Below are 26,610 nucleotides of genomic sequence, written 5' to 3' on the forward strand. Positions count from 1 at the left end.
TTACTGCTTGAGTTATAAGAGTAACACCTTGACGCTTGGGAGCGTCACAGTGCACAGCGTGAGATCTCTCTGTTATGCGTAATTAGTCGTCGTGGGCAGGGCTTTAAGTGGGCCGGGTCTCACCGGGTCTGAGCACCGGCAGTTTTTTTTAAGGGGGCCTCGAAACGGGTCTCAATCGGGCTCTGTTTTGTGCCCTGGCGGTCCGTCCCCCCCCCCCCCCCGGACTGCAGTGACAGCAGGCACATACATGTGCGCGTGGTGAGCATTGTAGAGGAAGGTAAATACTTTAAAGAAAGTCATTTTCTCTCTAGATTTCCCTTCTCTTTTTGAAACTCAGGAGCAGTAACATTGTCGTGGTGTCACCGGGGCTTTAGGTGGAAGTGTTTTCAATATTATATACAAGCCATTATTTATCTTATGCAACTAGCAACCATTGACAAAACCAATAGTCCTGACTTGTAGATATTATTTTTAGTGTACGTGTTTTTAAGCCACGCCCTTAATTGCATTGACCACGCCCCTTTGAGAGTCTCCCGCCCCCCATCAGTTTTTCCATCCCACTTAAAGCCCTGGTTGTACTTTATTATCAATTTGGTAGAAAGGCAAGGGCCCGGCAGCAAATGGCAGCTTCCAGTGCCTCTGAAAAATGTCTTTTTTGTGTTGTTTGTTTGGGAAGAATGTGAGGAGCGAGACGAGCAGAGCAAAGGAAGAGCACTTGATGTGGGTAGAAAAAATATAGGTAAAATAAGCTAGAGAAAGGATTGGCAAGCAGCACTGTTACCGGGGTGGGGGAATAGGGCGGGGGGGGGGGGGGGGAGGGGAGCTGTATGTTCTATATCTGTTCCCTATTTGTCATATTGAAAAGTACAAATAGTCGGCATGCGTTTGTACATGTCCGTATTGGTATGCCTGCCTTAGCCCATTAAAGCCAGACCTATTATCTTTGCCGTTGCTTGTTTTATATTCTGCTTCTTAGCACAGTATCTATAATCTCCAAATGCTGCAAAGACCAGGTGTTTAATGGTATTCAGTTGATTGAGATCAAAAAATAAAATGTACGGTTGGCCTATGTGTGATTTGAAGTCATGAGTTGCTGAACACAGCAGCAATTATTTAGCTCGCTGTTCTACCTCAGTAGTTTATCAGAAGTGCTTTGATGCAATGAGGGCTGTAAAGTGCACCAAAAAGGAGTTACAGAGGGACAGATTCACTAGGAAATCCATGTGAAAAAATGTACAAATGTAATTTACAGAAACCTACATCGGAACATGTTCAGCTCTGGTTTTTTCCAAGATTATCAAAAATACGAGCAAGATGTGCAAATCTTAGGTCTAAACCTTATGTTTGGACTTACTCCTATCTTTCGAACTATCGTCTTAGTTGTTGTAGCACATGGAAGTACAGTGCATTCTGTATGTAGACTATTATTTTAAGGATGGATATAATTAAATATTGGATGTTACCGTATCCATGTTTAGCTGGTACTTTCTTAGCGTTGCTAGGGCGTTCTTATTTGCATCCGGTTTTTGGTTATCCTTAAGAGTGCATGGTTGAAAGGTTGCGTATTGTAATTTGGCTTGTATAGGCCTTGTTCAGAGAGGTGCATATGTTTTAATAAGGGACTGGTGGCATGGCACCTCGTTTGTAACTGTGCATAAAAATGAGTTGTTGCAAAGAGTCTGAGAATAGATGCAATTCTGTAAGCGGAATTTGTGATGGGAAATCACAGATTCTCAGTCACAGAAATAGGATTTGTGTAATTTACTGACCGTAAATGTTGTGGTTTGTGTTAAGCAATGGTGAAATGTGTGCTGCCTGCTGATTGTTAGAGGATGGTATTTGAGAATACTGAAAACAGCAACAAATTCAGCAATTTGTGGGTTTTCACTCACAGTTCCAATGGCATTTTCCACTTAAACCTCACATTAATTTACTCCTCAAAAGATGAGTTGCTAGCCACAAACATCGCCATATTTCCCCAGGACTTCAGGGATAGATATTCCTTACATGGGAAAATGTTTGATATAGGGGAAAAGGTGGAGGGGGTGTTGAAATACAATTTTCCCAAACCCTGAAATGACAGTCTGTCTGCTTGTGGACAGTCAGTAGGAGGTGGGCTTAGGGAAACAAGCCCATAACTTTAAACTTTCAGATTTTTATAGATTCAGACCGTGCTTCTTGTTTACAAATATAAAATGTCTGCTTTGAGTGATTCCATTTTGTATTTTAGTTTTTGTTTGATTAGATATTACAATGGCAGTATTATTTTCAATTAATTTACAGAAACTTGACTAAAACGTTCTTATTCTAAGGTCCTCTGTAAATCTTAAGTTAAAAAGCCTCCGATTGGAGGCAGAGCCCCGCTGATGCCTCCAGCCTGACACAGCTGTATTTGCTGTCGGAGCCTTGTAGTGCTGGGCATGGTCAGTTTAAGCAGCCAGTACACCCAGTAAAGCACAGCCTTGTAACAACTTCGCTGGATTTAGACTGTTAATGAGGCCATCAGGAGGCTGCCTCCAGCCAAATGTGGGATTGGCAGACAATCAGACTAATCTGGATACCAGGCAAATGCAGCTGTCGGTCATGAGGAAACTATGTCAACCTACACTAGTTGCGGGGCTGTATTCTGAGGAGAGCCGAGGAAAAACCTTTGCTTTGCGCCTTATGCAGAAGGAAGGCTACTGGTGACGGACTCTTGCTGTTCTCCCTAAGGTTCCTTAAAGCGAGTTGCTGCTTCCAGCCCACTGATGACGTCCTTTCTTAAGATTCTTCCCCCAAAATCTCTAACATGGTCCACTCTGATTGCCGCGCCCTCTCTAAAAAGTTCTGTAAAGCTTCAATAAATTCCTTTAAGATCACCTTTTTACTGAACCTACCAAAATATGCTAAGAAACAATTTAAATGTAAGCTCCTGAGAGCATCCCTGTAAAATATTTTTGCTACCTTAGAGAGATGCCCTTTCAGCCGGATGCAAAGGGGCACTTGCCAAATGCAGAGCTCCCCACCTGATTGGATGGTGCTGCCTGTGACCTAGAGAGCCCTATCCCTGCATTCCCGCTCATCTGAAACCCTACTACCTGGAGTAGTTTGTAGTGCCGTGCTTATTTCCCCCTGGCCATTCCTTGGGTGGAGTGATGTACTGATTCATTATGTTATGCCAAGAAAATGGCTGCTGTTTATTTAGATATATCTATGATGGGGTGATGATACCATGATGTATTCTGTATAGGTATTATCTCACTACTGTGCCTTGCCTTTCCTTTTCTCCCTTGCCCTCTTCCCCGCTTTTTGTTAGAGGTTACTGCCTTGGTGGTATCTTTATGAAATGCCAAGAAAAACAGTGTAAAAAAAACAACAACAAAAAAACAACTTTTTGCTGACCATTATTATTGTTAAAGGAAGGGGACCCTCACAACTGATCTCTTTGTCGCTTCCAGGCCTGACCTATGGGTTTAGAACCCACAGACCATCTTAAACATCGCCTCAGTATCTAACATCCTCTTCGGCTGATGCTTAATTCCATGCCCTATGCCCGCTTCAATGAGGACGTCTCAGTCTTAATTTCTAATGATCATGTTTCAAGCTAATCATGATAATCTGGCTCTGCTCAACAGATTGCTTCTTACTCAGTCTTGTTTCTGCTCATCCTCTTCTCTGCCCTTCCAGCCTTTTCTCTGCCCCTCACTATCAATCCCCTTCAATTCCGCCCATCCTCTCTTCAGTCCTACCCGACCTCAGGCGCTGCCCCTCCCCGCTACGCCACCTTCTTCAACATGGTTGTCATTCCTCTGAGCTTGAATCCTTTATTCCCCATACCCCTCCAGCTTTTGTCCAACTCTTCCCTCTCCCATTTCTCTATCGTCTCTTGTGCTGGTGACCCCGCCTCCCCCCCCCCCCCCTTCTTATCTCGTTTTCTCCTTCTCCAGTCTTCCTGTCTCCCTGTTTCTCCCCTATAGCTCCTCTTCTTCATTCCCCTCTCACTTCTGCCTCTGTCGTCTCCACACCTACTGGCCTGTCCTCCCCCTTTGCTTACCTTTAGCCTACTTTCATTAGAATTCACACACCACTTTTAGCCACTCCCCACTCTCCAACTTTAAATCCAAACACTTCACTGCTTCCGCTTTGCTCAGTGTTCCCCTGCACCCCTCATCGACCTCCTACTGTCTTTCTTGATCACCCAATCCACCACATTGTATTGTAAATACATGTATGTAGTGCTTACCTCTCTTGGTGAGACGTCATAGGCTCTACTTTATCTCCAATCCCGAATTACAGTCCAAGTCCTCCCTTCTGCAGAATCATTTACTCACCCCCACCAGCCCATCTCTCATCATTAGCTCATCCTATGGAGAAAATTGATGACCTGTCTCACTCATTTTATATATATATATATATATATATATATATATATATATATATATATATATATATAATTTTTTTTTTAAAGAACAGAGGTCCAAGCGTGGCCTAAAAGGTCCAAAAAGCAAGAGGGGTGGCCCAGAGAGGCACACTATTTGTTTTAAAAGATTAACTCAATTCAGTAGGGAGCAAAAGACAGTCTGAAAAGGGTCATGTAGGTCAAAAAAATGACAGAAATTTATTTAAATAAAATCGATTCTAGATTGCTCACATATTAAAAAGCGTGGTGTGAAATAGTGATAGTGGGTTTTAAAAAGGCATCGCATTGACAACAATACAGTAGAATTCCATAAATATTTTATCCAGATTATGAGGAGTTCATGTTGTGGGGTGGTCAACGGCGTTTCGAACCCAGTTATTTGGGTTCATCTTCAGGACAATAGTGAGCAAGTTGGGTTGTGAGGGCGCTGATCGTCAGAGAAGGGTAAATGACGAAGAATTATTTCCAAAGTGATTTATTTTACTTGGCAAAGAACAGTCCGAAACAGATGGGTATATAATATTGGCAGAGCACCCAGGCGGGATTTGGGGGCTCCACGAAGGCTGGATTAATTGAGAGCCAGGTGAGTTAGTTTAAAGAATTAAATCATGGAATTACTACGAGCGGCTAGGCAGTGCATAGATCCGCCTGGGCAGCAGCAATTTATTTTGAAGGCAACAAGGCAATGAATGTGTCCTTGAAGATCAGCAGCCAGAGACGTCCTGCTGATGCTGGAGCTGGTCGTTGAATGCGTTGAATCTCAGACTCTGGCTCAGCTTTCTTGTTTACTTTTGAGCCACAAGAGTTGCTTTCAACCTGACCTTCTCCTTCCCCGAAGAGTAGTTCTTGAAGAGTAGTTCTTCGGCAAGAAGTATTTCCAGAAACAACTGTGATCCCTGACCCTAATGAGCAATTTCCTTCCTTGGGAATGACTACCTCATTGAAAGCTATGAAAAAAACATCTCTTATCTTGATCAGTGTTCAACCCTTACATAAGATATTTCCCCATCACCACCATCATGAAACAGACCTGCTCTCTTCTACCTCAAATAAGAGGGTACCTTTGTACCTATTGCCCCCCTCCCCAAAATACTGTGCCTAAGACCAGACTAAGATGCCTGCTCCGCCCCTGCCCCTCTGTAGTCAAACTACCTCGAGGTAGCAGATAAGATTGTGAGCCTCAAACTTAACATCATGATTCTCACGGAAACCTGCCTTAATGCTTCCTGAAATAGTATGTTCGACCACCTTCTCTTGCCCCTATTCCATCCTCTGTAACAATGTTGTGACCTTGAAGACCGACCCCACGATGGGATTCACTGTGATTGACAAAACACTCTAAGTTTCAGGCCTCTCCCTGCAACTTTCAGCCATTCCTTCAATGTCAGTCTCTTGAGGTATCTGCTCATGAAGCCCCAACTCTGAAGTTGAATGTTATTTTTCATCCCCCCCATGCCTGCTTCCAACCCCAAGGTGATATCAACACCTTAATTGAAGAGTGCGTGGAGTTTGTTTAATCGCAACTAGTAACCTCTGACAACACCATCTTCCGCTGGGATTTCAGCTTACACTTGGGCGACGAGAACTGCCAACCTGTTAACTCCTTCTCGTCCTTTCTCCATGATAGTGACCTCCAGCAGCTCTGCCACAAACCCATGCATTATAAAGACTTAACTCTAGACCTGATTATTTCTAAAGAGTCTCTCTTGACAGCTGATGACCCCATATTACTATGCTGGCCGTACCGTCTCCAACCAAACTTCCTCCCTCACAGTGACATCCACCTTTTTTGAAAGTCCTGGGCAACCTAAAAATATTAAAACCAGGTTCCTTCATATTAAAAAAATCAGCACCATTGCAACTAATGCGTACGTGAACCTCTTTCACAGATCCTCAGCTGGACATCAATATTGCTACTAAGGAGGAGCCTAGCGCGCAACCAAGATGGCCGCGTAGGTGCGAGGCTCCCGAGGACCTCCGCGACCTCCTGCATAAATCCTGACCATATCCTGTCCTAGACGAGGGGACTGTGTTTGTGAGACCGAGCTGAGGTGCCACCCGTTTTCCGTTTCCAAATCGGACCTCGGACACAGACGGGAGCACCGATTGAGGTTTGCGGCCTTCTCCACGCCGGCCCCCCGGATTGGAGTTGTGGGGCGATCCGGAGACAAAGTGAACAGCAGCGGCGGGCGAGGCTGGGCGACTCGCGTACCCCGCACTTTCACTTTCGCGCCCTCCTTGCTGCCAAGCGAGGTAGGGTCGCGGGGCGGCGTGCGGTGGTGTGGCCTCGTCGGGGTGCCCTGCCGGCCCGCCAGCTGTGATCCGCCCTTCGGAGCTGTGGTCGCCCCCCCCGGAGCCCGTGAACTGGTTTGTCAGCCCCTTTCAAGGAGATTGGCACGATTTGGGGACTGGAGCCATGTCCACGAAGCAAGATGGCGACCGGGCAAAGGTGAAATCGACCCGCCGTGGCGCAGCCCATCAATCCAACAGCATGGACCGCTACACCCTCCAGAAGGGATCTCCAGAGGCGCCGCGTAGGTCCCCTGTGGGCCCGACTGATGCTCCTGCTCTGCCCGCGGATCTGACCCTCCGAGACGTCATGGGCGCCATCGCCGAGATGAAGGCCTCGGTGGACCAGCGCTTTGACACTCTGGCGCAGAAGATTGACTCGGTCCTCGTGGATGTGGGCCTGGTGAGGGCCGATCTGTCCAAGACGAATGACCGGGTCGACTCTTTGGCCCACACTACCTCGGGCCTCACAACGGACGTGGCGGCCCTCCAAAAGGAGGTGCGCCGACTTGGCCAGGCGAGCGCCCTGATGGATCGTCGACTGGAGGATTCCGAGGGTCGGGCCCGGAGGAACAATGTCCGCATTGTCAGGGTGCCGGAGGGACGTGAGGAGGAGGCGGCGGATCTGTTTGTGGAAGACCTGATCCTCACCCATCTCCAGCCCCGGGGGCTGAGTAAACTCTTTGCGGTGGAACGTGCCCACAGGGTCCCCGGAGGAAGACCTAAGGTCGGAGCCCCGCCGAGGCCTCTCATTGCCCGGATTTTCAACTTTCGGGACAGAGACGCTATCCTGCAGACTTCTAGGCTACAAGGACCGGTCAGACTCGACAATATGGACGTAAACTTCTATCCTGATTTTACTCCGGCGGTCCAGAAGCAGAGACTGAGTTTTCTCGGAGTCAAACGTCGCCTACGGGACCTGAACCTCAAGTATGCGATGCTTTTTCCAGCGAAGTTGAGGGTAGAGGTGGATGGCCGCACGCACTTTTTTGATCGTCCCGAGGCGGCCGGGGACTGGTTGGACACTTTGCCCGGGGATCGGGGCCGGGGGGGTGGGGGGGGGCGCGGTTGGCGGGGAGGGCTCGCCGGATCAGGACTGAGGGACTAATAGTAGGCCTTGCTCCGGACAACATTATTGTCATCATTGACTGATTGTGTAAGTTCCCCTCCCGTGGAGGTCGTACGGGGTCTCTTGGGGGCTTTCCCTCCTCCTCTGGGGGACTAGTTAGTTTTCTCATCTATGGGGCGACAGGCACACTGCACTTTGGGGGGGCTGTTTGGGCTCATGCAGGGGTGCAGGGAGGGGGGAGTTCTGTTGGGACGGGTGGGTCGGGGTGGGGTGTTGTTCGTTTTTACCGCAAGGCAAACCCTTTACTGTATTTGTGTTTTTGAGGTGCTCTCGGGGGGACGAATGATGGCTTCTGTATGTGATGGGGGGTAGGGACCTGACTTTGTTGTCGTGGAATGTTAATGGACTGGGGGATAGGATTAAGCGAGGTGTGGTCCTGCAGTATCTGAAACGAATTTCGCCAGATGTGGTCTTTCTGCAGGAGACACACCTTATTGGTAACTCCTTTTGTGCCATGAATCGGCGTGGCTATCGTTTGGTGGCCCACTCGGGCTTCACGTCTGGCTCGCGGGGGGTGGGCATCATGGTTAAGAACTCGCTCCCGCTGGAAATAGACGAGGTGCGCCATGATGAGAGGGGACGCTACACTGCCTTGGTGGGGAGAATGGAGGGCAAAGTAGTTGTCTTTGTTTCAGTGTACGTCCCACCGGGGTTACAGTCTACCACTTTTGCGGACCTGGGGCGCCTCCTCCTTGACCTTCCGGGGGGGCTTCTAGTGGTTGGGGGGGATTTCAATGCGGTGGTTTCTGGGACTATGGATCGTCACCCCCCTAGGGACCTCCCCCGGGCGCAGGCGTGGCTGTCCGGCCTCTTAGATACACTGGGATTGGTGGACTGCTGGCGCTTAAAACATCCCACGCAGCTGCAATACACCTTCCATTCGGGTGCCCATGGTAGCCTCTCGCGGCTTGATCATATCCTTGTCCCTGCGGCCTATGCTGGGAGAGTGGGAGAGGTGCGCCATTTGGCGCGGGGTATTTCAGATCACTCCCCGCTCCTGTTGCACTTTGATGTCCTCCCGAGGGGGGAGGGCAGGGTAGCTCCAATCAATGCCTGGTACCTGCGCGACCCCACCATTCGTGCTGACTTGATTAAATCCTTGCAGCGGTATTTTGAGGAGAATGTGGGGTCTGTCCCTTCGGCTATATCCCTGTGGGAGGCCTTCAAGACAGTTCTTAGGGGGGAGGCCCTCTCCTTCATATCCCATGCCCGGAGGCCCGAGCAGGAGGAGGTGACCCGGGTGGAGGCCGAAATTACTGAATTAGAGGGTGATCTGGGGAGTGGGGTGACGGATGCTGCACTACATGTTCTACACCTTAAGCAAGCGGCCTATAGGGCCCTCGTCACGGAGGCAGCCAGGGGCCTCAGTAGAGAGCAACAGGGGCGACTGTATGATGTGGGTGATAAGGCTGGTAAATTGATTGCGTGGTTGGATAAAAAGGAGAGAGCGAGTCGTGTGGTCCCGCTGATTGAGAGGATGGATGGTGTACGTGTCACCGAGCCAGAAGACATTGTCTCTTGCTTCGCGGATTATTTCCGCGAGGTGTATTCCCCGGTCTCTCCCTGCTCGGAGGCGGATTCCCATGCCCTGCTTCGAGATATCGCGCTGCCCTCCCTTTCGGTGGAGGACAGGGAGTCGTTGGATGCTGCTTCTACCTCGGACGAAATTGCCCTCGCCATACGCTCGGTCGCATCTGGCAAGGCCATGGGCCCGAACGGCATCCCTATCGAGTTGTATAAGCTGCGACCGGATGTACTGGCACCCCACCTCCGCGCGATGTTCCTGGCGGCCCACTCGCGGGGCTCCCTCCCGCCGGACCAACGTCTGGCTACAATCGTGGTGATCCACAAGGAGGGGAGACCCCGAGACCGGGTTACCTCCTATCGGCCTATCTCGCTCTTGAATGCGGAGCCCAAAATCCTCGCCAAGGTGCTCGCCAACCGGCTGGTCGGCGTGGTGGGCGATTTGGTCCACCAAGACCAGTCCGGCTTTATTCCCCATCGCAATACGGCCCTCAATCTGCGGCGCTTGCACGGGGTGCTCGCACGTGTTCCGTTTGTGCGGGAGCCGGCCATCTTGGCGTCCTTGGACGCCACCATGGCGTTTGACACGCTCGAATGGCCATACATTTGGGCGATGCTGGCGAAATTTGGATTTGGACCGGGATTCATCAGCTGGGTCAAATTGTTGTATTCGGGCCCATTAGCGCAGGTGGTAGTGAATGGACGAGTCTCGGCCCCATTCGCGCTGGGACGGGGCACGCGACAGGGTTGCCCCTTGTCGCCGCTCCTGTTTGCACTGGCCTTGGAACCCCTGGCGGAGTGGCTGCGGTGGCACCCTTCTATCCGTGGTCTCCGTTGGACCCCCGAGTATGAGGACCGCGTGTCCCTCTACGCTGACGATATCCTTTTGTACCTAGCCTCCCCGCGCAAATCACTGATTGTCCTGGTTGATGTCCTGCGCTCCTTTGGCCGTAACTCAGGCCTCGTCATCAACTGGGCTAAATCATGTGTCTATGTGCTTTCCGGGGAGGCTCCCGTCCTCCCGCGGGGCTGTCCGATCCAGATTGCCTCGCAGGGGTTTCGGTACCTGGGTGTCTATATCACGCTGGACCCGGAGGCCCGCTACGCGCGGAATTTGCTTCCACCCCTCCAGCGCTTGAAGGAGGACGTCGCGCGCTGGCGGCGCTTGCCGCTTTCGCCGCTCGGCCGGGCGGCATTGTTTAAGATGATGTCGTTGCCGCGCTTCCTGTACGCTCTCCAGAACACTATGGACTTAGTCCCGGCGCGCTACTTCCGTGAGGTGGAGAGTCTACAGCGCCGCCTGTTCTGGGACGGGAGGCCGCGTATAGCCCTGGCGAAGTTGACGCTCCCGTGGTACGACGGGGGGATCGCCCTCCCGGACATTAAGCGGTATTACTGGGCCTCCCAGCTAGCTGCAATTAATCACGGCCTCTATGGGCCCGCCTTAAACCCGGCATTTGAAATGGACAAGATGCTCCTGCCCGGTGGCGACTACAATCGAGCGCTCTACTCTGGCGCGCCCGATCCCCGCTTGACGGGGCCCACGCGTGTCATGGTGCGGGTGTGGCACGCGACCAATGCAGCTATGGGGTGGAAGGACCGTTTGACCCGGGCGTCGCCGTTGTATGCGCCTCAGCGGCTGGGCTCCCTGTGGACCTCGAAGGGCTTCGAGAAGTGGGACACGATCGGCATCAGTAAAGTGGGGGACCTCTGGACGAGAGGGGGATTTAAAACATTCGAGACGCTGCAGACGGAGTTTCAGCTGCAGGGCAGTGAATACTTTCGGTACTTGCAGGTCCGTCACGCGCTGGGCTCCGTCTTCCCAGACGTCGCCTCCATCCCGGAGTCTTCCCCCCTGGAGGATAGAGTGCTGGATGGCCACGTTCCGGACAGCACGATCTCCCTTATTTACAAAAAACTGATTAATGACCGCTCGGGCTTGCTAACTGGCCTCCGCGAGGCTTGGGTTGCCGACGGGCTGGAGTTGGACGACGAAGACTGGATTTCCGCGGTGGCCTCTCCGAAGGAGGTGGCCATACCGGCTCGCCTTCGCTTCGTCCAGCTTAAGATACTCCACCGGGTTTACATGACGGGGCCAAGGCTTCTGCGTATGGGCTATGCTGAGGATGGGTTGTGTAAGCGTGGGTGTGGTGCTTTGGCGACTTTTTTGCATATTTTGTGGGAATGCCCGAAGGTGGAGCGATTCTGGCGTGGTGTGCATGAGGTCCTGCGACTGGTTACGCATGTCGCGCTGTTGCCTGAAGCGAGGAGATGCTTGCTGAATGTGTGGGAACCAACTGATTATTCGGTTCCGCAGACGCGATGGGTGACTCTGGGATATATGATAGCTAAGCGTGACATCGCTCAACTGTGGGGATCCCAGCGGCCCCCGGCGGTGTCGGCCTGGAAAGAACATATGGATTGGTGCATGTTCCGAGAAAAGGTGGTGTATGTGGCGAGGGGTAAGCCTGGGGCGTGGGTGAAAGTATGGGGCCCCTGGAACGCCTACCGCGGGGGTATCTGCGAGCCACCACTGCTGCCTGCTGCCTCACCGGCTCCGTCCCCCTAGTTGACCCCCTCCCCCAGCCCCGGGCACAGAGTTCCCCCAGTCCTGGATCTGTTTCCCTTCCCCCTCTTTAGATTCCTGTGAATGGTCGGGGTCCCTCATTTGAGGAGCACGTGCGGTTACTTTCGATTGCGGGTTGCCTTGCGGGTGTGGTTTTTCTGTGTTGTTGTGTTTGTATAAAATGAAACCGTATTGTGGGCTTAGAGTCATGTGGCCCACGTCGTTGATACCTCCTGATTTACTTCTCTGCAACGCCAAGTGCCTTTTTGTATGTCTGTCAGGTGCTTCTGTCACTCTAGCGGCCGGCCGGAAGGTTGTAGGCCCATACTTGTATATACTTGAGATTGCAATAAACGGTTTCAAAAAAAAAAAAAAAAAAAAAAAGAAATTTCGCTACTAATGATTATAACAGTTGCATGGAAGCCCGAGTAGATGAACAGACCTGAAGCAGCTCATTCTTGTTTTTCAAAAGTCCTCTACGATGAAAGGAAATACATGTGAAAGCCTGGCGACATGCACCCTGCACCCCGTCGCTCAAACTTGGCAAGAGTGAGAGCTGAGAGGAGGAAATACAAAGACCATCATTTCAGAGCCAAGTCCACTCACATCAGATTCCACCTGAACACTTTCAAGTACAGACCAAAACTCCTATTTTAGGAAGCCAAACAACCCTACACCTAATGCCACTTCCACAGTTTCTGAATCCTTGCTTAATGACTTTGAAGAGTTCTTTGAAAAAAAAGTAACTAAGTCAGTCAGGCTAACAGTGGCCCTGATTGCATTTTGACACAATTTCTAAGGCCAAACTGTCTCTCTGACGCTATACCTGGCTCTACTAGAGAAGACCCCGCCAGTATTCTTCCTGTCTGGACCTCCTTGGTAAACTCCTCTCTTGAGAAAGACATCCTCCCTGAACCTTTTAAATATAGATCCCTTCTCGCCTCTGTTTAAAAAAAAAAAAACGAAAACCAAAAAAAAAAAAAAACCTTTATCAGATCCAAATGGTCTGAACAACTTTTTTATGGAAGGTGATAGAAAGGTGCATTGCTTCTCAACTTTAGTATCACATCCAGGCTAGCAACCTTCTACACACATTTCAAGTAGGTTTCCGACAGAAGAAGAAGTCTTTATTGCGCAGTTAATTAAAACCATTGCAATTGTTAACATATAAAAACCGTAATTTAAATACAATTGATGTTAAAAGAAAAAATAACAGATATATATATATATACAGCAGAATTAGCTTCAAATAATAACAAGAAAGAGAATAATTATAATGGTTATAGGGGGAAAAAAAAAAAAAAAAAGACTGTCTGACTATTTTGCGCTTGGGTGTTGGCTAAGCCGTGGTTTTTGTTACTGAGTCTGTTGGGTCATTACAGACCCCTACAGTGTTATTGAGTCCTGTTTTTACCATTCTGATATCAGGCCATTATCCATATCAGGTGAAAGGATTCCTTATCAGATTTAGGTTTTACTTCGTTTGTTGGTGTCGGCCTGTCTTCGCCCACTGTCATTCTTGTTTCTTTTCTGCTTTGTCCAAAAATTTGACAACGTGACTTGCTAATTGAATGTTCGTTCCGTCCAAGCAGGCCTTTACTGCTTGCCGGCAAGTTCTCATGCCCAGCCTGTTAAAGTGTTTTTTTTAAAAGGGATCTGCGCTCTGCGTCCAGACCTTTGAAGGTACATAATAAATGCAGGATGTCTTCCTTTGTGTTCCCACAAATTCGGCAGTTGATGGTTTCTTTGGGTCTTAACCATGGGGGGAGATGGTTTTGTACAGGAAGTTGGCCCAGCCGTAGACGTAGGAACTTTTCCTTTGTGCGCCTAGTAAACCTGGCTCCTAGGTAGCTTTGACAGAGGCTGGTTGTGTAGCTTTGGATAACCATCCAGCCATGGGACCGGGTTGCTAGGCTTGCTTTGTCCTCGATTAACGACGTGGATCTAACTGATTTGTTGACTGATTGTTTGAAGGTGTTATGAGATCCGCTGCTCGTCCAGGCTTCTTGAAGACTCAAGGAATTTAGGGAGTGGTTAAGGTATAGCGCAGCTGCGCTCTTGGTCTTACTTTCCATCTCTTTCCATAGATGATGATTTAGGCTTGTGGATTCCCCTCTCTGTATCTTGTGCCAACTTTTGGCGTAGGCACCCATTCGCTCTAGAGTTTGATTTCTCAGGCCAAATTCCAGCCTAATTTGTGCCTGAGAGGTGTGGTTGGGCAGACTGAAGATTATTCTCATGGCCTTCGCTATTGTGCTGTTCAGTTGCTGGGCGTCCCTTCCTCAGAGGCATTCGCTTCCGTAGGTCAGGGCCGGTGTTAATTTAGCCTGTAGCACTTGAAGCAGAGGTGTGAAGCTTCGGCCGGCTGCTTTTGTTTTGAGGTTCCTTAATGCAATCCCTACGCTGGTGCCCCTCCGTTTTATTGCTTCCTTTTGCTGGTTGAATGAGCCCTTTCTGTCAAAGATCACCCCCAGGTACCTGTACTCCTCTACTGTCTCCAGTTTGGAGCCTCCCATGTGCCAGTGAAATCCTACTGATCGTCTTTTTGCGTTTATCCTCATTGTTTTGGATTTGGAAAGGTTGATGGTGAGGTTATTGTCTGTCGAGTACTTAAACGTGGTGCTTATCAGATGTTGTAGCCCTATCAATGTTCTGCTTATTAGGACAATGTCATCAGCATACATTAGGTTGGAGATAGTAAGGCCGCCAAGGCTAGGGGCATGAGAGTTGAAAAGTGTTGGAGCTAGGACACAGCCTTGTTTTAAGCTTTTCGAGGTCGTTATTTTTCTTGAAAGGAAGTCTCCTGGCCCTAGCTTGACTTGGACCCATGTGTCGGTGTGAAGTAGAATCAGCTGTGTGAGGAGGCCTGATGGAATGTTCCTTTTTTCCAATTTTGACCATAATAAGTTTCTATTGACGGTGTCGAATGCTGAGGTGAAATCAATGAAGCATACTAACGGGGGAGGTTGGCTGCCTTTGTGGCATCAATGAGGAGCGAGAGAGCTAGCGTGTTTGTTGATGTGCCCATTTGTTTACGGAATCCTGTCTGGGTGATAGGAATTACTGCATTTTCTTCTGTCCAGTCCAGAAGCTCCTCTAATAGGAGACCAGCGTAATATTTGGCTTCGTTGTCGATTAGGGCTATTAATCTGTAGTTTTTTGGATCCTTTACGTTGCCCTTCTTATGTATTGGTGCTATTATAGACCCTTTCCAGGACGCTGGGATTGTTGCAGTGTCTGTTATCTGCTTAAAAAGTGGTGCTAGGGCTGCAGCCCAGTAGTCCGGATTTTGTTTATACAATATTGGGGGAATCCCATTGGGGCCTGGCGCCCCCTCTGCTTTCCCCTTCGCGATCCTGTTTCTTATTTGTTTTTCCGTAGGGACAAACGCATTTATGCCCAGTTGTAACGTCCGTGATGGACTTTTTTTGGCGTTGACCGGTCGTCTGGTAGATATGGGCTGTGGCGCTGTGTTGAAATGTGCCTGGAGATGATTGGCCCAGGCTTCTTTGGATACTTAACAGTCAATGGTAGGGGTCCTGGAGCTCTGGAGTGAGTTGACTGTTTTCCAGAATCTTCCGCCTGTGTTGGTTCCTTTAGCGTCGTATAGAAGTCTTGCCCACATTTCGTCCTCTTCTTCCCTTTTGCCCTGCCAGATTATTCTCTTTTTTTCCTGTTTTAAGTTATGCAACTCCAGTTGAATTGTAGGGTCCGGTCCGTCACGATGTAGTTTACGCAGCAGTTTGTTGATGTTACTTTTCAGGTGCTTTATCTTGATGTTTTGATTTAGGGCCTTGTCGCAGTTGCCGATTGAGACAGTTCTTATTCCTTGACTTTTATGGCTTTGGTGACGGGTCTTTGGTTTCCTTGTGTGGGCCTGTCCCAGGCTCCTCGTGAAGTGTTCCCAGGCGTTCAGGTACTCAGTGTTGTTTGTGATGCACTTTTCCCACCGTTTTTTTGCGTCAATTGTAAGGCCTTCCAGGTTTGACGTGTTGCATTTGATTCTTTTTTGTGCCACCTGCAGTGAGCAATCCATGTTTATCGCTGGACTGACTTGCGCCACACCCTGAAGGTTAAGGCCGAATTCTTGAGGTTGGTGGTCGCTAGCTGACATTGTGCCAATTCGGAAGTCCGTGATTTTTGCAAAGAGTTGCAAGGATACAAATGTGAAATCTATGGAAGAGCTGACTGTTGAATTGTGAAAAGTAGCTGACAGGGGGCAATCATTTACAAAGCGGCCATTTAGTGCTGCCAGATTAAGGTGTTCTAGATCCTTAGTGCTTAGGCTTGACAACCGGTTTTGGTTTCCCCATTTGCTTGTTGCTTGTTGAGGGATTTCCCATGCGAGGAACAGTTCTTCTAGCGATGCGTCCCTTGTTTGAGGCCCTCCCAGAAACATATTGAAATCCCCTGTAACTATGAGGCTTGTATTCGCTGTCTCAGAGTTTTTGAGATATCTTCTACCAGGAGGGTCATACCTGATTTTTTTTCCCGGGGATGTAGGTATACATTCGTCAGCCTTAGATTTTGTTTTGTATCTTTTCCCCTCACTTCTAGTTCTATTGTGAGGGTGCAGTTGTTACCTATCTGTTTCGCGCTTATGTACTTGGATTCGTTAAAGGTCCTTATTGCAGTGTATATTGTAAGACCGCCCTTTGGATGGCCGTATTTAGTAGTTCTGGTCCCTGGGAGGTGATATGTGTTAAAGCCTTGAATGTGATGTGGTTGTTCTAGCCAGGTCTCCTGTAGGGCTATTATGTCAAATGTTTGAAGGTAGGAGAATAGCTGAAGGTCGTCTGTTTTGTTTTCTGAGCCATTGATGTTCCAGGAGCATGTTCTTAGTTGTTGCTGAATGGTTGGGTTTTGTTGAGTGTTTTGTCAAGACTTTTCAGACCTTGTGTTTATTGTCCTCGCTATCCAGTTCCAGTCGGTATGATCAATTGGGTGTTGCTCTTGCCTGTTTGTCCTGGACGCTGAGTGGCTTCTAGCCCCCTTTAGGACGCTCAGTTTTTCCTAGTGGTGACCTGCTTATTGGCTCATGGGTTTGTCTCTCTTTGTGTGCCTGGCATAATGGTTCCGGATAACCTGTTTTTTCCATTCTTTTTAAGCGTATCCCCCAAGATAGAAAAGTTGACTCAAATTCCATTATTCTCTTCACAGTTTCATTCCTTGACCATGTTGTTTTTGTAACCTCCAAATTTGACAAGTGGTAGCTGTGGATAAATTCCACTGCCACTAGATCTTTCGTGCTGATGTCAGTCAGACTGCTGATGGTAGATAGTAGGAGTAAAATGTTGCCTCGGTTGAGGGTGTCCCCTCTTCCTCTTGAGTTGTAATCTGGAATGAACAGTATTCTGCTACTATCAGTATCCACCTGGATGGGCTCCCGTTGAATGACGTCTTCTGAACCATTATCCCTATGTGGGAATTTGTTTGTAATGACTGGTTTTGGGTCCTCCCTCTGCCCTTCCCAGATTGACGTGTTGACATTGACTTTTCTTTTGGGGGCGGGCCTTTACTTCTATCAGCCACTAATCCCTCCCTTGAGGTTATAAGGGTGGGGTTTATGAATTGTGGCTCTTCCACCTTCCTGACCGGTGGGGTTGTTGCGATTATGGACTGATTTGCTGTGTCTACTGCTACTTCTTCTTCAGGTGATTCTGGGGCTGCAGCTTCTGGAGTGGTGGTTGCCCTATGGAAAAAAGTTTGTATGTTGGCCGTCTTATTTTTTCCTTTCCTTTTTAGTTTTCGTAGTCTTTTGTTTGCTGCCTTAGATTCTTCCTTACTTGCCTTTCCTGTGGCGTCATTGAGGGCAATTGTCACTGTATCAGGTTCATGCCCTTCCGTGTGTTGAAGTTGTGTATTTGTTTGTGGCAGGACTTCACTCCTTTGATTGGTAGGAAGCTGCCTTAGGGATTTCTCTAGGGTCTCCGCGTAGGTGTCGTTGGTCGGTTTTTTAACTTCTCGGGCAGTTCGGCTGTTTGGCTCGTTTTGACCTTTTTTGGCTATTTGGAGTTATTGATGGGTTCTGTGTGTTTGTGGTAACTAAGTGTTCTCTGGGTAGTATAAGTTGTTGTGTTTGACCCTCTATCCCAGTTCCTGGGTGGCCATAAGTTGTATTTTCCGTTTTTTGTTTTAGGTCTGCTAGAATGTCTCCCAGGAGTTGAGGGAAGGTGGTGAGTTTGTCTACTATTGTATAGCATGCGCAGCACGGCTGCTCTATTTTTGTTTCCGCTTGCACCCTCTTAATCATGCTGTTCATGTCTGCCAGCTTGTTATCAATTTTGGCTACGTGAATGGCCAAAAAGTTCAGGAGGGATAGTTGAATGTCCATTTTCTCTGAGTGGTACTGCATAGCCTTAATGGATAGTTGGAGCGTGTTTAGCAAGGATGACCATAGTGCATCTGCACTTTTTGGGAGGTCATCAGTTAACGGCGTCTTCTCGGAGTCATCAGTTGGTTGGATCTTCTCGGGATCTTCCTTTCTCTCTGGAGTGCTGGCGTCAAGCTGTGTGGCTGTTGATGAGTATGATGCTACCAGCCTCTCCCATTCTTCTGTTGTTAGCTGAGCATGCTCTATTATGTTAGGGGATGCTGATTGGGTAAAGGCCTGGCTTGTGTCAGTACTTCTGTTTTTTTTCCGAAGGATCGATTGCTTCTGTTGGCTCCTTTGCCTGTGTTTTCTCTAATTTGCTTACCCGCCGCACCCCAGGGGTTAAGATTTTTTCCGTATCCTCAGTTGCTTCAGTTTCTTCTCCTTCCGGCTTTGATTCTGTCTCTGTGTTCCACCCCAAGACGGTATTGTCTCTGTCTGACTGGATCACCGTGTTGTGGTACTGATCCCGAAGTGTAGCCTGTTCAGACCTCGTGGTAACGCTACTGCGCCCTCTGTTGAGTTCTGCATTGTTTTTTGTCTCGGTCTTATTGGGGGGGGTCTAGATGTGGCTCGGTAGGAATTTTCACCTCGGTGGATCCTAGTGAATCTATTTTTCTTACTAAGTTTTGCTCGTCACAGCTGTTCACGTTCCCTGTAACTGGAGCTTGGGGCTGTGCGGTCACCTGGATTACGATGTTTGGCTCCAGAGGAGGACCCCCTTTGGTGCTAGCGTCTGTGATTGTGGTACTGACCCCACTATTATCCCCACTATTGTGGTGGTTCTTTGTGTTTTCAAATTGTACGCTACTGTCCTCGGGTATGTGAGAATCCCACGTTTTTGAGCCGTACTTCTCGTTGGTGCCTTCTCGGTGGTTGAATTGCATGCCCCCTTGTGGTACCATTGGCGAGGGCAGCCCCCTCAGGTTGCTGTTTGAGGAGCTTAAATAGGAGCCGGTCTCTTTCAGAAATGAGAAAAAGGAGTACATTTTGGGTTGAGCGCTCTTTCTCTCCGTTTTACTGTTGTTGAAGGCTGTTCTTTCTGTAATTTCTGGCATTAAATCTAGTAGCACGGCGTTTTCTTGGTCTAACAGCACGTTGTTTGTGTCTGTGTCTGTGTCGGTGTTAAGTTTCTGCTTGTTGGCCCTGCGTCGTTTGGCAGGTACGTTGTCATTTTCGATTGTTTTCCTAATTTTTCCTGTCCTCATGGCGTGCTTAATTTGTGCTTAATTTGGCGCAAATTCCTGAGAATCTTTTGGATATTTTTTTTTTTTGTGATCTGTATACCACCAGCTAACTCAGGACTCCTGTTTTTCCTTTGTTTCTCCTTTGATTTGGATTGTTGGTGGATTGGCAGAGACTTTGTAAGACTTTGTGCCTTGTCAAGGTTTCCTTTGTCTAGCTTTTTTTTTTTGTATGTTAATTTATTGCTATTGCTTTCTGTAGCTTCCTTGCCAAGAGGGGTTTTGTTAGGTCAAAGGTACTTTAGTTATAAAATGTAGAGATTTTTTTTCTTTTTTGCTAAAAATGAAGCTAAGAGTAAAACTGAAGCTGAGACTGTGAAGAAGGTGGAAGTAGTTTTGCATGAGTTATGCTCCGATTTACCACCTTGGTTGACTGGTTGGGGCTTGGCCTTGGCCTGGGCCTTGGCTTTGGCCGTTGGTTGATGATTGTTAGCTGTTAAGTTAGGTTTTGTTTTGTTTTGTTAATGTCTGTTGTTTTTTTTCTTCCTTTCCTTTCCCGTTTCTGATTGCAAATTGCAAAATGCTGTGGCTGCTGTTTTTCCCTGCTGCCGCTCTCTGCTCTCTAGTGTGCTGCTCCCGGCAAAGCACAGTGGAAGCCAGACGCCCAAGACGCCCAGGGCGGACTCCAGGGCAAACCCCAGGTGCCACACCCAGCCAGCAACTCGGCGGAGGGGCAGGGGGGCGGAGGATCGATAGGCAAGAGCGAGGCAGGACAGGAGCAAGAGCAGGGGCGTGAGCGGGGCCACAGCCGCCGGCAAGGCAAGGCAAGAATTACGGCGGACTCACCCTGCAATGCGATGGTCGTTGGGAGGCTAACGGCTCCTGCTGTACTGAGCTCCCCGAGCGGAAAACCGACAAACCGGGCACAGCGACAGATGCAGCAACCCTCGGCCCCCAGGCAAGTCCCAGCTGCGGGCAGGCTGCGAGAGAGAGAGAGGGACGGTCGAGGTGTTTCCACCTTCTCCCCCTGCCTTGTCTCAACCAGCTCCTCGTCTCCGTCTCTGGTCCGACCTGCCCGGCTCAGCTCAGCTTTCTCGCCGCCACCACTCGTCGCTGTTCGCTCGGCCTTTCGGAGCGCCCTCTGCAGTCAGCAACCTCAAAGTTTCCGACAGGGTTTCAGCACTAGCCTGAACATTTTGGACAATTTGCTCTGCATCCTTGACTCTGCAAATTCCTATTTTATTTCTGCTCCTTGAACCTTTGTTACAGTCAACCACACTGCCCCGCTCATCATTTTTAGAGAACGAATCAGCATTAAAGGGACTTCTCTTTGTCACTAGATATTTCATCCCAGAAAAAGACTTGAAATCAGTAGTTTAAGAGCTAGTTCTTTCGAGACAGGACTATGGAAACTCACTTCTCTGTGGCATCCTCCGAGCAGCTCTACATACAGTGGCTTCTTTGTTTCAAGGCCACAAGAAATGTGACCATATCTATTTCATCCTGCTAACCCTTTAATGGTTCCTCGTGAAAGCTGGAGCTCAATTTAAAACAGCCTGCACAAAGCTGTGCATAACCAATCTCCTATCTATCTCCCTTGAAAGCGGCAGATCTCTTGTGCTCAGTGGGTTTGAGGAATACAGAATCCCTTCTCTTCGAGCCCCCAATATTCAAACGCTTCTCTGGAAGCACAACTTCAATCTGGAACGCTTTTACCTCAGCCCTCCATAGGACTCCTCCTTTAATGAAGAACCCAAAATTCTCTTGTTCGAAAAACACTTTGGTTGAGGTTATGCTAGCTCTTTTGTTTTGTAGGTCACATGGGCTTAAACCCGGTCTGTTTTCTTCCCTCTGCACTGCTTTTACTTTGTTTCTGATGTTTGCTGAACCAGTTCCTCTAGTTTAAGCGCTCAATTGCCCTTGACTCCATCAATCCCTGCTTATACGTCTGTTTTTGATGACTGTTTGAACTTTTCATACCTGTCTGCCTCTTGCCTAAAACATGGGGGTGAAGTCAGGTGTTTAAAAGGATGATTCCTTTAAAGTCAATGGGGCCAATTGACTTCTTTGTAGGGTGATACAGATTTGAAATGTGGGTGACTCAATTAAAATCTATAAAGGCATTTTGTTTGTCAAACGGATGAATAGAAATGGAATTGAGTGACACCTGCCAAATGCGAGTGAGTTGTTAACTATAATTTTTCTCCTCTAAAGCGCTCCAATACCCCTAGGCCATGTTCACTGTAGGAAACCGCCCTTTTTGTATCGCCACCCCCACACGTTTTCCCCAAATACTGATAGTTATGACTCTGAAAGTTCACTGGAGCCTGCTAACCAGGCGCTAGTGCTCTTTCTCTAAATACGATGTATGTGAATTGTTAACCCAAATTGGCAAGGACGTAAACCCCCTGGTAAGTGGTACGAGTGGTGCCCAGGCATGGGAGTTAAAGGGGTCACCAGGGCCTGAAGACCTGATTGTGACACCCTGAGTGACCCAAGTAAACTGATGAAAGGAGTCCTGTCATTGCAGACTACATGAGCAGTGCAAACTGCTCAAACTAAATTTTGCCCTCACCATGAGTGGCAAGGTCACAGCACTTTATTGCTTTTAACTACATGTCAGTAACACCTACGGTAGTCCTACTGGGTCCAGGAAGCAGGGTGCATTATATGAAAAGTAATATTACACAATAGGGCAACCCATTCAACCCCAAGGAATTGGGTATAACGTGTCAACATAAGAATAATCCTTGAGGATTTATTTTCAAAATAATTAATTATTTAAACAGTCACCTTAGTGAACTTAATTTGTCCAAAAACTCAGATATGTACAATAGAATATAAACAGATCAAAAATTTTTTATTTTTGAATCATTTTTGTCTGTAAATCGATTTTTTCTAGAACATATATTTCATTTCATGCACAGACGTGCAAAACAAATTTGAACAAAGGCAACACAGACTACTGTCTAAATGAAGAGCTTCGGCAGTAGTTATTGACACTTTTCGTATGACCTATGTACCATCCACAGTTGGTCATATAGCACAAACCATTTGTTCAGTTACTAGTATATGTAAACATTCAATGGTTTTTCTTAGGATCAAAACAGTGTCAGAGCGTCGACGTTTCGGTCTCCTTATCCACCAATCAATTCCACGAGACCATCATCAGGACAACAGTTGCACCATGTATCTAATGTGAAAGTACATACATATAAATAACATATAACATACATTTATATTACATAAAAGACATATAAATCACAGTTACTACAATTATACAAATCCAAGTTCAGATTGAAGTATTGTCGCTACAGTGAAGGAAGACAGGTAGAAAGGTGTGTGTCAAATCCACCACACCAAAAGTGTAAAGGTACAAAGTCCCCAAATTGAATGGCCACCAATGGAACACGTGAACCTAAATAGATAAACCATGTGACACGACCAAAAGTGCCACTAATATACCAACAAGAGTGCAACTTAACGTGTGAAACACTGTTACGAGAAAACACTTACTTCCTTATTCCAACTTTCAGTGTCGTTCTCTTATTTTCTCATTCACAGACACACTGAATATTAAGAGACAACAATGAATACAACCAAAATAGCCTCAAAACGCCATCACCAAAATCACAAGCCAAGAGGCACTCACAAGACAACCGTTCTACTTACTAGGGAGCAGCCGCTTAAGACGGTGTTTATATACTCTAAAAACAAAGACCAAAACAAAGTCGAATTGTTAAAACCATCCGGCAAAATACAACAACTATCGAAACCGACTACAAGATCTATTTACCACCGAAGACACTTACTTCGTTTTCCACCAAGACAACTTCTCCTGTTCAACTCGCCCACACGAATCCGAGTAACGAACTCGTGTGGCGGCGGAAGTTTATTTATCAGCTGGTCTAGTCAGTTCCATGACTAAAGAGTCGGCCATCTTAGAGTGTTATTTTACACGGAAATGTTACACTAAATACAATCTAATTGCTCACATTGACTAGAGGCCATGCCCAAAAGGAATCGGATTATTAGTATATGCAGGTATCGTTATGATAATTAATTAATTAGATACGTCCCAGCATCTCGATAGCACTTCCACAAAGTGCCGGAGACCAAACAGATCCGACATATTCGATCAGGTGACTCGTGTGGAATTGATCGCACCTTCTTGTTTAAAAATACGAAGAAAGAATTACCGGACAAATCCATAGATCTCTATGAAGGCGTTGTGAATAGACAAATGTTAAGCCCAATTCTTACACATCTGAATGACGGGGAAGCAGCCTAATAAAGAGTGCTAGGTTCGTAAATCGGCTCACAGTAAGTCAATAAAAATATGTATTATTTAACTAGACATAGAAGATCGTTGGTCACAGGGGGGAAAAATTATATTATATTTAACCGGCACAACAAGAGGTTAACAATGTGCCACATAACGGTCATCTGGTCAGTAACAGACTCAATAAAGAGTGTCCCATACAAATATGCCACTGCAAAACTAATCAAATAATACAGTTGTACTGTAACCAGATCGTTCAGAGTGTCGCCAGAGTTTGCCATTCAATAAAAGTGTTTAAACCCATCTCCACCGTTTTAGCAGACCAAATCCACCTGTTCTCCTTCAGAGTAAGTAATCGATCCACATTCTGTCTACGTTTAGTGTTTTTTATTGACTCAAGTACAAACCACTTCATGTCTGAAGGGATATGCCCTTTTTGCAAATAGTGCTCCACCAAAGGTGCTGTGATAACTTTGCATCTAATGCGTGATTGGTGTTGAATTATGCGCTTTTTAATCTCTTGTGTTGTTTTTCCAATGTAAAAAAGCGCACAGGGGCATTCTATGCAATAGATCACGTTTTTGGTGAGACAATTGGTATGCTGGCGTAGTGTCCATTCTTTGCCATTCAGGACACAAGATTTTACTGCAGACGTTGTGGGACATGCAACACAGTGTCCACAGGGATAATGACCAGTCAGGGATGGTAATCCCCACATGTTTGTCAAAGTCACTGGGACAGGCTCTCTATAAGCTTTCACAAGAGAGTCCCTCAGATTACGAGCCCTCTTAAATGCAAACCGTGGTATTGTTAGCTGAGGTTCTGACTTCTGGACTAAGTGCCAATTCTTTGTCACTATCTTCTTGATTTTGTTAGATTCTGTGCCAAATGTTGTGACACACGTGATAGTTTCTGATGCGGGGACTGGTACTTCTTTGACTTGCAAAAGTGCCTCGCGATCATAATACCATGCCCTTTTTAAGGAACGTTTAACAAGTCTGTATGGGTAGCCCCTCATCGTTAATTTAATCTGTAGTACTTTCGCCTCTCTGAAATAATCCTCCCGTCTGGTACAGTTTCGTTTAATTCTGAGAAACTGTCCAAACGGGAGGTTATCTCGTAGGTTACGAGAATGGTGACTGTTATATTCAAGCAATGTATTTCTCGCCGTAGGCTTAGTGAAGAGACTGGTGGCTAACGAAAAGTGTCAATAACTACTGCCGAAGCTCTTCATTTAGACAGTAGTCTGTGTTGCCTTTGTTCAAATTTGTTTTGCACGTCTGTGCATGAAATGAAATATATGTTCTAGAAAAAATCGATTTACAGACAAAAATGATTCAAAAAAAATTTTTTTTTGATCTGTTTATATTCTATTGTACATATCTGAGTTTTTGGACAAATTAAGTTCACTAAGGTGACTGTTTAAATAATTAATTATTTTGATTATATGAAAAGTATGCACAAATAAAGGCAAGCTTATATGTCCTTATAGTAGCCCCCTTCCATTACGGGCTACTGTAAGTGATCAGAAGGCAATAGGATAACATAGATGGGCACCCTTAGGTTGCCATCTCCATTATGGTTCTGCTGAAAGGTGTCGTGGTCGGTATCAAACAAGTAGTTTAATCAAAACTGACTTTTCCCCCAAAGTCAGATTTAATGTGACATATACACACACAGGTGGCTACCTTAGAGGTTGCCCACATTTACTGTGCCCCTACTGACAGCCTGCAGCTCCTACTGCCAAGATAGGAATCTGACCCCCTATCAGAAGGCGTGAACACGCACAGGAGTTAGAAACAATGGCCTGCCTGTGATAGAGGTGTCACCCCCTCCCCCAACAGAATGGCTAGTGAAGTGGCACATCAAGGCACTCATCTCCAAAGTTTCCAGTGCCTCTGATATGCGACCAGGCTGCCTCCCAAAGAAGGAAACAGCCAGCCCCTAGGCACATTTGCCCCCTTGCAGGTGGGGAAATTAGGTAGTCAGGGGGTGTCCACCCCCAGAATGCTAGCCACACCCCTAGGGCTGTCTACCTTGTCTGTACAGTCAAGGAAGGTTTTTGCTATTTTTAAAAGTGACAGAATAGAGGCTTCTCTGTAGAAAAGGTGCCACACTCTACAATAAGTGGTTACCTTGAGGGGGGGGGATTAGCAGATGGGGCTAGTAGCCCATTGGCTACCAGCACCCACACCCCTAATGCCCCTTAATCTAGGATTTAAGGGGCTCCCCTGGCACTAGAACCTCAGATCTGAATTGACTTGAAACCAAGTACAAAGAGACCCGAGTTTGCGACTTCGGGACCCGCGCAAAGCAAAGGCGCGATAATCTACATCTGTGGCAACAACCCTGCAAGTGCACAACTGTGACTTGTCTGGACCAGAGACTGGTTCCAAAGGAAAGAGGAACCCCCCAGAGAGCTAAAGGCAACTCCAAAATTCCCTTGTACTAGAGGTACTAATCCTCTGCAGCCTGCATGTAAATCACGCTCCAGGAACCAAGAAAACACCACTGGTCATCTGGCCCTCCGAGGAATTGGCCAAAAGTAAATCATCTGGTACATTATAGGAAGTGTAGTCCTGACCTCCAGCAAGTTTTAGGTAGCTACTGTTTCCCCTTGGACTCCAGGACGTTGAAGTAACCCAAAGCTGAGCTTGCTGCTACCACAGCTTGTTGGTGGGCAGTCTGGCTATCACTACCTTTGTTCAACGCTGTACCTCGAGGGAACCAGGCAGCATCTCCAACCCGCCGCCTCAGTGACCCAGTTGTCGAGTTTTTGCATCCGTTTCCTCACCAGCACCTTCTAAGCGGTAAAACCAGCAAACCCACAGCTCCCACTTCAGCACCAGGGACAACCAGGATGA

At 47.5% G+C, this 26,610-nt stretch overlaps 1 protein-coding gene across 3 annotated transcripts in view; it reads left to right on the top strand.

Moving 5' to 3' along the window:
* Positions 1-26,610, top strand: part of TIMELESS (timeless circadian regulator) — a 318,102-nt gene that overhangs the window by 22,699 nt on the left and 268,793 nt on the right. The window lies entirely within an intron of this gene.

This window comes from Triturus cristatus, chromosome 4_2, assembly GCF_964204655.1.
Source record: "Triturus cristatus chromosome 4_2, aTriCri1.1, whole genome shotgun sequence".
Classification (NCBI taxonomy): Eukaryota; Metazoa; Chordata; class Amphibia; order Caudata; family Salamandridae; genus Triturus; species Triturus cristatus.